The 14,772-nt window shown below is 41.8% G+C and overlaps 1 long non-coding RNA gene across 3 annotated transcripts in view; it reads left to right on the top strand.

Moving 5' to 3' along the window:
- Nucleotides 1–14,772, top strand: part of LOC119867489 — a 34,441-nt gene that overhangs the window by 14,167 nt on the left and 5,502 nt on the right. The window contains exons 2-7 of one of the 3 annotated variants that reach the window (XR_005383751.1): nt 7,210–7,394; nt 7,748–8,136; nt 10,041–10,090; nt 12,465–12,688; nt 12,998–13,080; nt 13,175–14,346. This is a non-coding gene — a long non-coding RNA (uncharacterized LOC119867489). Of the gene's footprint in view, nt 1–7,209; nt 7,395–7,747; nt 8,137–10,040; nt 10,091–12,464; nt 12,689–12,997; nt 13,081–13,174; nt 14,347–14,772 lie in introns of those variants that run through there. The other 2 variants (XR_005383750.1, XR_005383749.1) reach the window with 2 other exon arrangements.

Here is a 14,772-nt window from a genome sequence, read left to right on the forward strand (position 1 = left end):
AGCCAGACGTGGGACTCGATCCCGGGCCTCCAGGATCACACCCTGGGCTGAAGGTGGCGCTAAACCACTGAGCCACCCGGGCTGCCCTCTGTCTTTAAATCTAAGGTTGAATTTGTAGGTGTTCAGGATGTTTTGAAAGTTATCTAGATAAGTTTGTGGGGCCAGAGGAGTTGAGGACCCTACTCCTCCGCCATCTTGCCCTTAATCCTCAGTCATAAATTTCATAATCATTTGGTTATATTATACAGAGAAATTCCCATTGATCTCTCAATTTCAGTGGTCTAAAGCCTATGAACTAAGTTGGGGAGAACTGACATTGTTACAATGCTCAAAATCTCCGCTCAGGAATATAGCAATTTTTTTGTATTATTAAAACCTTCTATCTTTCAGTAGATTTACAATGTCCTTTATTTATGTCACATATTTCTCTTGTAAACTTATTCTGAAGTACTTGTGCATTTTTGATGCCACTATGAATGGCATTGTTCTTGTGTTTTCTAGTCTGCTATTGCTGGTATATTTGTTGAATGAATGGAGAAAAATAATTGAGTGGGTGGTGATAGCCTGTAGTTTATCCTTCCTGTGGTCTTTGAAATTCAAGGTTTTGAAAAAAAAAGCCTTGAACTTCCATAATCTTTCCTAAGATGAAATATGCAGCCCTGAGAGTAAGATACAGCCATTTTAATTGGAGATTAAAACTCATGTTCCAGGTGTTTGTATTCGTTAAAACTTGTCAAACGGTACACTTCAGATTTATGTTATTTTGCCATATGTGAATTTTACCACAGAAAACCACCATAAACAAATATTGAAGTCTAGTGAATAAGGCATGCTGGGGATGTCTGCGTGGCTCAGTCGTTGAGCCTCTGGCTTCGGCTCAGGGCGTGATCTTGGAGTCCTGGGATCGAGTCCCACATCGGGTTCCCTGAAGGGAGCCTGCTTCTCCCTCTGTCTATGTCTCTGCCTCTCTCTGTGTCTCTCATAAAAAAAAAAATAAATAAAAGGCATGCTGAAGTGTTTAGACATGAGGCGTACTGATGTCTGCTACTTATTTTAAAGTGTATTAAAAAAGAGAGAGACTGGTGGATAGATGAATAGATCAGTAGATATCTACCTAATAAAGCAAATGAAACAAAATGTTAATTACAGTATCTAGGTGGTATGTGAGAGGTTACAATTTTATCAACTTTGTGGTATGCTTGAAAATTATTATAATAAAATGTCAGGAAAAAGTCCTGTTATCAACACACAGTTCATTAAAGTATTCTGGGCTTAATAGCTGGTCAATATCTCAGTGGTGTTACCTCCAACAAAGAGAGCCTCTGCCATATGTGGCCTGCCATTTGTTTACTAGTGGTGAAGTAAGAACATCTTTGATTTTCTGTTCTGCGTTTCTATTCTAAGACCCTTATAATTAACACTGTTGGAAGCATAATGTCATAGCACTCAGCATTATCTAGTGCCGGCAAGCAGCCTCAGACACAGCCTTCAGCATTCATGGTGGGTTAGCTTATTATCCAAATACAAGGATGCAAACCTACTATAGTTGCATTCAAAAGATTAAATTAAAGGGCAGTGGCTTTCAATTGTGGAATGAATCACAAGCCAAACGTGTTCAATCTGTTTTCCATTCGCCAGCAGCCAAGATTTGAAATACTGCTTTCAGGTCTCTACATTGCTTTCTTTTGCTTATAAAACTAATAACAGATAAAGCTAAGTTGAATTAAACTGGGGAATGGTTCTGAGTTCTGAATTCCCAAGTCTTTCTAAGTGTACTTAGAAAGTACATTTCATCATAGTTTCCAGGGATAGATGGGATAGGTAAGCTTTCCTCTGATATTATAATCCCTTTTATTTGTATTATTCATAATTCTGAACTTTCTAGTCTTGCCTGAGGCTTCACAAATCTCTGCTTTAAAAAAAATAATGGTGAAATTCCTTTATGCAGCGACCTTAGATATAAAAGAGGTAAAATTTTATAAAAGTAACTAGATATCATCTTCTCCCATTTCTCACTCAGGCCTGATGCTAACAGGTTTAGGTATAAAGTATGTGATAGGTGGAAAATATATATTCTGAATATATATGATATCCTTTTGTCTTAGTTTTGGCTATTGCCGCAAAGTAGTAAACAAAAGGAGGTGCTGACCTAACTTTTAGGACCCGCTAAGAGGTTGTAAAATTCATTTTGTGTATCTAAGCCCATCTTCCACCTCCAGCCTATTGATGGATCAATGGAGGTGAGAATCACTTTTGAAAACAGTGATTGGAGTACTGTGCATCGCAGGCTTCCTATCCCATCCTCACCTTAGCTGAGATAAGGAACAGTAGGAGCATATTTCTGAGAGCTTGCCGTGTGTCTTCAGATGTTTGGAAGACCCAGTGGCTGACTTACACCTGAAAACTCCAAAGACACGGGCTAACTAGAGCTGCCCCTGATGACAGAGTGAAGAGTACAGGCTCTCACTCTCTTATTTTCAGAATAAGAGTGAATAGCTGGTACTTTCAGAAATTGGTGGAGCAATAATGTGAATATTACCATGAAATAGAGTGGGCACTGCAGTAGAAGGCCAGCATGAGTTGTCTTAAAGCGTCTTCATTCTAGAGGTCTGTCTGCCTGACAAGATGGCCCTAAGAGAAAGAATGGTCCTGGGATATAAAGCCAGAAGCAGGCACTATGGAAACAGTCGCAGGGTCGGCAGGAAGATGTTTGCCTACATCAGGGAACAGGGCAGCGGGTAGCTCCAGTGAGAAGTCTTCAAACAACCCACACAAACATCCCATAAGAGAAACAGCCAGCAATTCTGCATGTGTTGGACAGAGGACCTATATCAATCTGACACCAGTCAAGCTAAACGATTAGGGGAGAGAGGAAGAATGAACAGAGAAAGTCAGACCCTCTCCTGACATGTGTCCTGAGTCTGATTAAGAGTTATGGAAGAGAGAAGGAGCTTTGCACTGAATGCAGAATTACAATTTTTATTTTGATCAAATTGAGCTTTTTAAGTTACAAAGACAAGACTATGTGCTAATACCTCAAGGTGTTAAGAAAAGCTTTTGGATCTCCTTTAGATAATCTCCATAGTTGGGGAAGGAGATGCCATTCAGGCATATTTGAAAGGCAGTAGGGAAAAAAAGCTATTTAATAATTTTGTTCCACAAAACCTAGCTACTTCATAAAGATGATACATAAAGAGCAAGCAAAATACATGCATCCATAGGAATTTAGAGCTGAGGTGGATTTTATTATTGTTTCCAAGGATTTATTGTCTCTCCATATAAGAGAATACTTGCCCACTTCCTGACATCAGGCTTAACCATGTTGCTTGCTTTGGCCAATCAAATATGAGTTGGAGTGATGTGAAACACTTTCAAGCAGAAGAAAAAATATAAACAAAAAAGAGGAGAAATGTACAAAGTAAAAGGATGGGAGGAAAGTATGTGAGCTCTGATGACAATAATGAGAAGGAAAAGGAAGATGCAAGGGGCTTCATAAAGACAGAATAGATAGGAACTTAGTTGACCAGGCTCTGAAGCTCTCCTGGGCTTCAGCATTCATTTATACAGAAGCAATTTTAGGTCAGCACACTGTTTGGGTCCTTGAGATCAGTTACTTCCTTTATGCTTCTCAAATGCAAGCTCCTACTCTCGTCCCCAATACCACTCATCCCTCTGCTCTTTACTGTCTCCTTGTTCCTAGTCCCCTTCTCTAATCTTCTCTCTCTTTTAAATAAAAACCTACATATCCTTACCCTTATCTTAAAATCTGTTGCTCACTCCCTAAAAAGCATAGCATCTTTCATGTTGTAGATGCTTAATAGATATTTGTTAATTGAATAAGTTTTCCCTTTTTTAAAAAAAATATTTTATTTATTCATGAGAGACACACACAGAGAGGCGGAGACACAGGCAGAAGGAGAAGCAGGCTTCCTGCAGGACTCGATCCCAGGACCCCAAGATCAAGACCTCAGACAAAGGCAGACACTCAACCATTGGGGCATCCAGGTGCTCTGAATATGTTTTTCATAGTGTTATTCCAATGATGTGGATACCCTCATGATTGTTCCCCATCCTCCAACCTGTGGCTTCTACTCTTGTGCTCCTATTCGAAGTCAGTGGTGTCACCACTGTAGGTGGCCAAACCAGAAGTCTGAGAGGATCCTAGAGTCACCAGCCACTTGCCAAGTCCTACCAGCTCTGTTTCCTTCACGTCTCCAAGTTAGTTTTCTTTTCTACCACTGCTCTTTGTTCAGGCCCTCATCATTTCTCTCCTGAATTATTGTGTTAGTCTTGTGTACTATTCTTTCTTACATTCTGTTCTCATTCTCTGACCAATGACCATGGTGACTTTTTAAAATGCAATTCTCATTACATTGCCACGCAATTTTAAACTCAGTGTTCAGATAAAAACAGCAAAATCTGTAACATGAGTGAACAAAATTCTTCACTGTCATATTGAAAAATATGTGGTTCTTGGAACACATCTTACTCTTGATTACCTCTGAACTCTCTCTGCCAGAATGTTCTTTCTCCCACCTTCATCCCCTTCTCATGATGAAATCCCACTTCTGCTTTCTCCCAAAACTCAGCTCAGGCGTCACCTCCTCCATGAAGTCCTCCCTAGTTATAATTTTCTGTAGTCCCTCTGTCCTCCCAAGCCATCTCCTGCCTACCATTACAGTACCTCCTACCATACTGGGACTCATTGGGTACTCTGTGTCTTCCCATTGCAACGAAGACTCCTCAGAATCACCAGTCATGTCCGATTTCATCACGTACTGGGCATAGAGTTGATGCTCAAAAATATGGATATCAAATGTCTTGGTGATTAATAGAATATGACAACCAAACAGAATAGAGAAGTCTAGCTTAATCAAAGTTTTGAAAACTGGGTGCTTAGGAGCTGGGAACAGATACAGGGAAGTAAGGAGGCAGAGTTAGTTTGAGGAGAAGGCTGATGCTTTGGCTTTATACATCTTGAATTTTCACTGCCAGTATCCTCATGGAAAAGAAAAATATGGGCATTTTCTTTTTTCTTCAGGTATACATCAGAGTGATTTGATATTTTTATACATTATGAAAGGATTCCCACAATGAGTCTAGTCACCATCTGTCACCATGCAAAGTTATAACAATATTATTGACTGTATTCTTGATGCTGCACATTATAGCTCTATGACTTATTTATTTTATAACTAGAAGTTTTTACCTGTTAATCCCCTTCACCTATTTTGCTTCCCGCCCCCATCCTCTCCCTGCTCTGGTAACCAACAATTTCTTTCCTGTATCTATGAGTCTGTTTCCATTTTGTTTTGTTTATTCATTTGTTTTGTTTTTTTAAGATTCCAGATATAAGTGAAAACATATGGTATTAGTCTTTCTCTGCCTGATTTATTTTACTTCACTTAATACCCTCTAGGCCCATTCATGTTGCTGCAAAGGCAAGATTTCATTCATTTTAATGGCTGAATAGTATGCCATTGTGTATATATACCACATCTTTTTTTTTTAAAGATTTTATTTATTTATTCATGAGACACACACAGAGAGAGAGAGAGAGAGAGAGAGAGAGGCAGGCAGAGACACAGGCAGAGGGAGAAGCAGGCTCCATGCAGGGAGCCCAATGTGGGACTCGATCCCGGGGCTCCAAGATCACGCCCTGGGCCAAAGGCAGGCACTAAACTGCTGAGCCACCCAGGCATCCCCCCCCTTTTTTTTTTTAATCCAGTTACCCATCAATGGACACTTAAGCTGCTCCTGTATCTTGGCTATTGTGAACATAGAGGCTGCTATGAACATAGAGGTGCATATATCTCTTCAAATTGGTGTTTTCACTTTCTTTGAATAGATACCCAGAAGTGAATTGCTGAATCATATGATAGCTCTATTTTTTAACTTTTTGAGGAACTTCCATGCTGTTTTCCATAGTGGCTGCACCAATCCTATTCCCATGGACAGTACACAAGGGTTGCCTTTCCTCCACATCCTTGTCAATACTTGTTATTTCTTGTCTTTTTGATAATAGCTAGTCTGGCTGGTGTGAGGTGATAGCTCTTTGGGGTTTTGATTTGTATTTCCCTGATGATTAGTGATGTTGAGCAACTTTTCATGTGTTTGTTGGCCGCCTGGATGTCTTCTTTGGGAAAAAATGTCTATTCAAGTCCTTTGCCCATTTTAAAATCAGATTATTTAAAGACATTTTCTTACATAACCACAATGCTCTTACCCATACAGACCCATGGCAAACACATCACCATAGGGGGGGACATGTGGGCATAGCTGACTCCTCACTGGAGCAGCAGCGTTTGGAGTCCTCCTTTAGTATCATCTAAGGAGATTGGGTTCAAAAAGATACCTACGTGCTTATATTTGGAAAAGGAAACACTGCCAAGATAAACACTGTGAAGATATGTAGTTTTAGATTGTGTATCTTGTTAATATCTTACATATCCAAAATATAACTAAAAAAGCAATCCCTAAAAAGTTTTTAAAAAATGAAGTGAATATTTTATTATTTTTAGCTCTATATCAAGTTGGTGGTAGAACTACAGAGAAAAAATAATTACTTCAAGTTATCAACCCTGTATTTCAACTATATATATTCAGTGGGATGTATTCTAAGGACAAATAGAGCTGCAAAGAAATCATGAACTTCATGCATTAAATAGTTTTATTGTTAACAATCACATTAGTATTATTTTGAAACTAATTTTTACATTGCAGGATAAAGCAAATGTTAACTATGTTAATGTTGTTAGGAATCAAGTTTTCCCACAGTAGTATATATATCTCCCTTGTAATGTTAAATTTGAATTGGAAATATCAGTAGGAGCCTGTGATTTTTTTAATTTCCAGAAATACGTATTTTATAGCTCTGACCACTGAAAAGGCCTAGATGTAATGACAGCACAGATTGTGGCCTTTAAATACCATTTCCCACTCAAGAAGCCAAGGCTCCTTACAGAAATGAGTGATTCCAGATCTAGGACCTGAGATACATGTGTGTGTGCATGACTGTGTGTGTGTGTGTATGTATAAAATTCATCATATAGAAATTTAATTATCTAGCATATCTCAGATATATTTTGGGGGGACATAGTTGGTTTAACCAAAAGAGGTCAATTTGTAAAATCAGAATGACCATTATTTTAGAAGGTGGAGTCAAACTGCCAAATAAACTGGGTATTTATTTGCATTCTCTGTGGACAGATCTTAGGGAGAGCAAATGATAAGCGAAGTAGCATGGGGAGCAGCAACTAGAGTGAACAGAGGGAGCTGGAGAATCCCAGTGGCTGATATTATCAAGCCATGATCACCGGAGGCATATATCTCCACACAAGTGACTCGACATGCACCTGCTACTTGAAGAGGATTCTGTTGCTCTGCTAAGCAGCGTAGGTACCCAGTTTGCAACCACGGTATTAGGGCGCCTCTGTAGGATCACTCACTCTCCTGAGCCACTGCCCTTGTTGGGTCGTTCTCTCTGTTCCTAGTATTCAGGTCCAAGGCCTGAACAGGGTATCTATCGCCTGTTGACCTCCTGTGTGCATTGGCCCCAGCTACCCAAGAGGTGGTTACCCCCATGCAATAGAATGAATTTGCTGCAAAGAAGGCAACTCGGCCCAAGCCTTGGGGAAAACCCACGGCAGAAAAGTGAGAGGACGAGAAGAAGCCTCTTCAGAATGGGGTTCCTATTTGCTCCTTTCTTTCTTTAAAAAAATTTTTTTTTCTTTTTTTCTTTAACAAGGTTTCCCACTTTCAGGGCTGACAATCCGCTTCCGAAGCAGAGCCCCTGAAGTCAAGTCCCGAGCAGACGTGCCCGCGCGCCCTGGCTGAGTCTGTGAGAACCTCGCACACACTCCCATTGTGACACGGGCGCGACCTCGACCGTCCCCCCCGCGGAAGCTGGGCATAGACTCAAACCCAAAGTATTCTCGGTCCACGTTTACAGATGTTAGCCCGTGTTCCATTTTTAACTGTGACGTAGGCACGTGCACTGGTTGCCCAGGAGACACGAATCTGGGCAAACGCGGCAGAAAAGTGCCGGAGGAAGGGCAGATGTGTTTCCCGGAGGTCCTGCTCACGCACAGCCTCCGAGCTCCCCGTCAGTGCCCTCCCCCAGCCGCAGAGCCCCAGGTAAGTGCCCCCCCCCCCGCGGAGCCCCTCCCCGGGTGGGCTCTCAGGAAGCCCGCGGGCTCCGCGGTGCAGCGGCTGCGGCCCGGACGGCCTCTCGGGCCTGGGGGGGCCGCGGGGCTGCGCTTGCCCGGCTCCCCGCCCCCGGCCCGCTGCCGCCCCGAGGGGGCCCCGGCGGACCTTCGCGGCTCTCCAGATGGGATGCGGGGCGCGGGGCCGCGTCCCTAACCCACGTGGACGTCCCTGCCTTCCCGCCCAGGCTCCGCGCTCACTGGCTCAGCCGCCTCCACATCAGTGTCTCTGTGCCTCAGTCTCCCCGTGTGGAAAACGGGGATAAGGGTAGCAGCTCACGGAGCTATTGTAGGGATTAAATAATACATTTTTTAAAGATTTTATTTATTTATTCATGAGACACAGGGAGAGAGAGAGAGAGAGAGACACAGGCAGAGGGAGAAGCAGGCTCCATGCAGGGAGCCCGACGTGGGACTCGATCCCGGGTCTCCAGGATCACACCCCGGGCTGCAGGCGGCGCTAAACCGCTGAGCCACCCAGGGATCCCAAGGGATTAAATAATATTTATGAAGTGCTTAAAATACTTGGTACATGGTAAGCATTATGTGCTTAGAAGCTGGAACAGGACCAAATTCTGGGTCTCTTGACTCCCTACCCAGTGCTTTTCCCGAAACCGATTAATGTTATTTTGTCACTGGACCAGTTCTGTCCAATACAGTTTTCTGTCGTGATGGAAAGGCTCCCCGTACTGTCTGTTACAGTAGCCCGCTGGCCACATGTGGCCGCTGCGCACTTGAAAGGCGGCTAGTGCAAAAAAAAAAAAATAAAAATAAAAATAAAAAAATGAAAGGCGGCTAGTGTGACTGAGGAAATTAATTTTTAATTTTGCCTAATTTTAATTAATTACACTTTGAATCTAGACTACTCTGACGGACAGCCAGGAGCAGGAATTCTTTTTTTTTTTTTTTTTAACTTTATTCATAAGACAGAGAGAGAGGCAGAGGCAGAGGGAGAGGCCCGCTCCATGCAGGGAGCCCGATATGGGACTCGATCCCAGGACTCCAGGATCACACCCTGGGCCGAATGCAGGTGCTAAACCACTGAGCCACCCGGGGTTCCCAGGAGCAGGAATTCTTAGAGCAGCCAAGTCGTCTGGACAGACAGACTCTCTGGCTACCCGTTAAGCCCAGGAACATCCTTTTGAGCATGAGAAGCACAGTTTCCTGGAAGCCAATAAACTCCCCCACATCTTTATTTCGGTCAGGCCTCCCAGGCCAGGCACCTGGCATCAAGGCAGTGTTGCTGTTCTATCAGGTAGCTGCAGGTTGGCACCCCCTCCAGAACTGTGATTGAATAAGCCAATTAAGAGCCTTTTTCGTGTTTTTTTTTTTTTCCCCCTAAGGCCATACACCGTGAATTCAAAAACAACAACAGTGTACAGATAAACACAAATTTTCAAAGATCTAATGTGAACATTTTTAAAACCAGTTTTAGAATACATATTCTTCAAGAACATTTAAAATGCTACTTTTGGAGAACTCCTCTTCCATATGTATAGATATCTCCTGCCATTAAAAAAAAAAAATCAATCCAAGGAAAAAGGCAAGACCTCAACTGGTTGGATTCCAAATTAAGCTACAGCTTGAGCTAAAAATAGCTTGCCAGTGTTGAGGATCTGTCCTCTGAATTTAAATGGCTTGCTTCTCTCCCAGAGGACAACATACACTGTGTCTGATGGCAGGATTGGACTCTGGGAACGCACACTTTATGTTTTCTCTGGACTCATTTCTGTGTTGTGTTCAAAGCAGAGTAAAAGTAACCAACCGTAGTTTTAGGTTCTACACATATGCGTCGTTAAGTATAATGAGCATAAATATCTCGGGCTTCTCTTGTAGGAGGGGTTTGTGCATGTGTGTAATTCAGCTTTGTGTAGGTAATCCTAAAGGTATGTGTAAGAGCCTGAAGGTAGGTTCTGAAATCGATTTTACTTACTTCTGTCCCTCATATTATTATTTACCCTACTAAAATGTATGTTCTCCAGTTATCACTGAAAGATTTTATTTTCTTTAATTTCAAAAATAATCTCTGTTTTTTCTCTGGAACTCTGGGATAGCTTTCCATTTGGTGGTAAAGACCAAAAGAGAAAAATATGATGAGTTGAGAGCTCAATTTATGGTAAAAATTATATTTCAAAATGGATTGCATTACAAATACTTAAAAATTTCTCAATACCACCGAGAAGTAAGTATAAGGCATTTGTTATCAGTTATACATACACATGTTTTAAGTAATCAAATCATTCTGCAAATTTGTGAATTATTTTTATTTTTAAAAAAGATTTATTTATTTATTCATGAGAGACACAGAGAGAGGGGCAGAGACATAGAAAGATGGAGAAGCAGGCTTCGCGCAGGGAGCCCAATGTGGGACTTGATCCCCTGACCCAGGATTACTCCCTGAGCCCAAGGCAGACGCTCAACCACTGAGCCACCCAGGTGTCCCCTGTGAATTATTTTTTAGGATGGACACTTCTGCAAATGTACATACCTCTGTCAGGTGCTGCCAAAGCCCTCCTTCTTCACTACGTTGGTCACACAGACAACTCATTTTCGGTGTAATGCTTATTGACATCAATCTTTTCTTTCCCACCTACTTCTTTTATTTTATTTTTGAAATTTTTATCTACTTATTCGTAAGAGACCCACAGAGAGAGGCAAAGACACAGGCAAAGGCAGAAGCAGGCTCCCTGTGGGGAAGCTGAGGTGGGACTCAATCCCAGGACCCCAGGATCATGCCCTGATGCTCAACCGCTGAGCCACCCAGGCCTCCCCAACCTACCTCTTAAAAAATGTTTGAAAACATCTGAAATTCCACTCCATTATGAATAACCACAGCTCAAGTTTGGCGTTTATTCTTCCTGCTACCCCTACCTGGTTGTCATTGGCATGCAACCAACATTTAACTCAACACTTTTTTTTTTTTTTTTTAATTTTGGTAGCATCTATGTAGAATAAGGCTCTGTAGTGGGGAAGGATTATGGCAGGTGAACCAGAACTACCTGGTCTCCAAGCAACTCATAGAGGAGCTGAGGCATGGGCTGGTATAAAATGGAGAAAACATAAAGTTATGAGAAAAACAGACATCATGCTTTGAGAGCTCCGCTGAGAAAAGAGGGATTCCCATTGGGGAGGATTGGGACAGGCTTCCTGGCAGAAGCTGCATCTGGGCAGGATTCTGAGATGTAGGTGTGATGAGGACATGCAGGATGGAGAAAGACATTCTAGGAGCAGGGAGCTCTACGAGTACAGACAAAAACCAAATACACCTCAAGCAAAACAACGAAACAACGTGTGATGCATTTTGCTTAAGACATGGAAGGAGGGACACCCTAGTGGCTCAGCGGTTTAGTGCCTACCTTTGGCTGGGGGCGTAGTCCTGGATTCCTGGGATCGAGTCCTGCATCGGGCTCCCTGCATGGAGCCTGCTTCTCCCTCTGCCTGTGTCTCTGCCTCTCTCTCTGTCTCTCATGAATAAATAAATAAAATCTTAAAAAAAAAAAAAGACATGGAAGGAGTTTATGGGGAAGTGGAAGCATGGTGGGAATTAATCCTTAGGCACCATGATTCAGGTTGGAGCATCTCTGAAACCAGTGAGGAGACCTTAAAAGTTAGTTGCAAAGCAAGGGACTGAGGCAGAGTGTTGTGAAGTGAGACACCCCCTCCTCCCATTCATATATTGAAGCTCTAAACCTCAGTGAGACACTCTTTGGAGATAGGACCTATAAGGAAGTAATTAAGGCTACAGGAGGTCGTAAGGGTAGAGTCCTAATCCAAGAGGACTGGTGCCCCTGTAAGAAGGTAAAGAGACCACCAGAGTTGTGTGAGTGCAGGGAGAGGGTTAGGTGAGGAAATAGCACAGGGGTGGCCATCCAGAGGTCTTATCAGAAACCTGTGTTGACAGCATCTTAATCTTGGACTTCCATGCCTCACAACTGTGGAGAGGAAAAAATAAAATTTCTTTTGTTTTAGCTCCCCAATCTATGGTATTCTGTTGAGGCAGCCCTAGCAGGCGAATACATAGAGTTAGCATTTGGTTTAGAACTTGGTTTTTACTAGAGAATAGACTTTAGAATTGTCACATTTTAAAATAATAAAACTGTAATAAAATTACCCCTTCAAGCTTTGCTTCTCTATTTAAAAACGTGAGACTGACTCCATTGCCTTTACTCAGGATGACAGCCTGATATTGAATACCCCCAATCATAGTTACCGTATGCTAACTTCTTTTGTTTTTAATTTTTTTTTATTGATTTATGATAGTCACACAGAGAGAGAGAGAGAGAGAGAGGCAGAGACATAGGCAGAGGAAGAAGCAGGCTCCATGCACCGGGAGCCCGACGTGGGATTCGATCCCGGGTCTCCAGGATCGGGCCCTGGGCCAAAGGCAGGCGCCAAACTGCTGCGCCACCCAGGGATCCCCACAGTATGCTAACTTCTATACAAATGTTCAAAAGTCACAATCTGAGCACACTGAGTGATTGCAGGTAAAATGACTTAATAAGAAGAATAATAACAATAAAACTAACACAGTTAACACTGAGTGCTTGCATGGTAGCAGACACTAAGTGCTCCTCACGCATTGATTCATTTAACCCTCACAACAATCCCTACCTGATGAGGAAACGGCACAGGGAGCTTAAGTAACTTGCCCCAAGTTTTATAGCTGGGAAATGCAGGATTGAGGTTGATACACCTGAAATTGACCTAATACCTAGATATTTGTCTATTATTAATATTCTAAGAAGAAGTATTGCCATTTGACGATGCATTGAGGACAGCTTGTTTATTTTCAGGTACAACTCAAAATGTAAGTAGAATATAAGTTCTGTGATGAAAATAAGTGTTAACACGAAGTGCTGTGAGTCAAAGGCAGGATGTGAGTATTTAGCTTCAAACTGAATTCAAGCTTTCCTTACCTCTTTCCACTCCAGTATCACTGAAATTAAAACATATTATCCTTCAATTTGCAGATATCTGAGCAAACTTCCTTATAAGATTCTAATGTTTAAACCAAAAATGGAGTTTTGGAGCCCATAAAGCTGAGAGCTACCCTGTGGACCTTGGAGAGCCACTCTATAAAGCTCTGTTTGAATGGTCTGTTGATCTCTCCTGGACATCTCTATTTTATTCTCTCTCTAAACTCAACACTGTCTTTATTATCTTTATTGCAAATCTGAACTGTGCTGCTGTGCCAAGACCCTGTCAAGTTATACTCTAGATTGACTTTTCTTAGTCTGCTTGTATAAACTTTGAAAAATGGAGAACAAAATCTTCCTCTCACTTTTCCTTGTTGTTTCGTTCCTTATAGGATAGATAAATTACAGTGTTACACACATTGAAGATTCTTGATAAGCTGAGCTATAGGAAAATAATTTTTGGTATCATTCCCAGAATCAGCAACAACAAAAATTTACTTTTACATATGACTGGTACAAATGGTCATAGTGGAATGCATAAAGAGGCTTCAGGGAATGGGAAGAGAGATCCTGTGAACAATTCTCCAACCTAGAGGATACGAATGTTGTATGTGCATTGCTCTGGAAAAAGGGTCGCTAGCAATTAAATAGTTAAACCTTGAGTGAACACAGGCAGCAGCTGGAAGAAGTGTTTATAGTACAAGGCAGGAAGCCCGAGAGTCAGTGACTTCTGCTGGCAGGAAAGAGTAGAAGGCGGAGGGAGAGCAGAGCAGGGCATCAGATTTTTAGTTGTTCTCGGCCTGGAAGACTTTCTTTCAAAATTTGAAGCCAGATATGGGCCAGAAAACTTCTCCTATTGTTGCACAAAGGATGAAAAGGTGCTGAGTGCACATGGAATGAAGCCAAAGTCGGGAGATACAGGCATTGTGACTAGAATACATTTGGAACTTCCACCCTTTGAATGAAACTACATGAGAGTAAGAACTGAGATGCTTAGACATCTAGGAATACTGTTGAGAAAGCCTCCTTAAATAATGAACACCTAACATTTATCGACCCATTTTAACACACCAAGAACACCTAACATTCATCTACCCATTTTAACATACCAAGAATTATGTTGTTTAATATTTGTTGTCCCATTTAAATCTCGAGAACCCAATGAGGAAAGTCCCTGTTTTAGAAATTATTCCTTATTTTATAAATGAGTAAACTGAGGCTTCATAGGTTAAATCATTTGCTAAAAGTATAAATTTAAAGTTTGACCCTGTCACAGTACAAATTTTTAAAAGTTAGAAACATGATCTCTATACAAACATACAATGTTGAAGATTTACTTACCTCATTTATGAGGGAACCAGCTGGTTCAGAGGAGAGGATACAAGACTGTGTGTGTGTGTGTGTGTGTGTGACCAGCAGAAGAAAAGAATGCTGGATGAGATTGCAAAGATAGAGAATAGAAAACTTGGGGATGCCTGGGTGGCTCAGTGGTTAAGCGTCTGCCTTTGGCTCAGGTTGTGATCCTAGGGTCCTGGGATTGAGTCCTGCATCGGGGTCCCTGTTGAGAGACTGCTTCTCCCTCTCCCTGTGTCTCTGCCTCTCTGTGCATCTCTCATGAATAAATAAATAAAATCTTTTTTAAAAAAGAGAGA

The sequence above is a fragment of the Canis lupus genome, chromosome 34 (genome assembly GCF_011100685.1).
Source record: "Canis lupus familiaris isolate Mischka breed German Shepherd chromosome 34, alternate assembly UU_Cfam_GSD_1.0, whole genome shotgun sequence".
Lineage (NCBI taxonomy): Eukaryota > Metazoa > Chordata > Mammalia > Carnivora > Canidae > Canis > Canis lupus.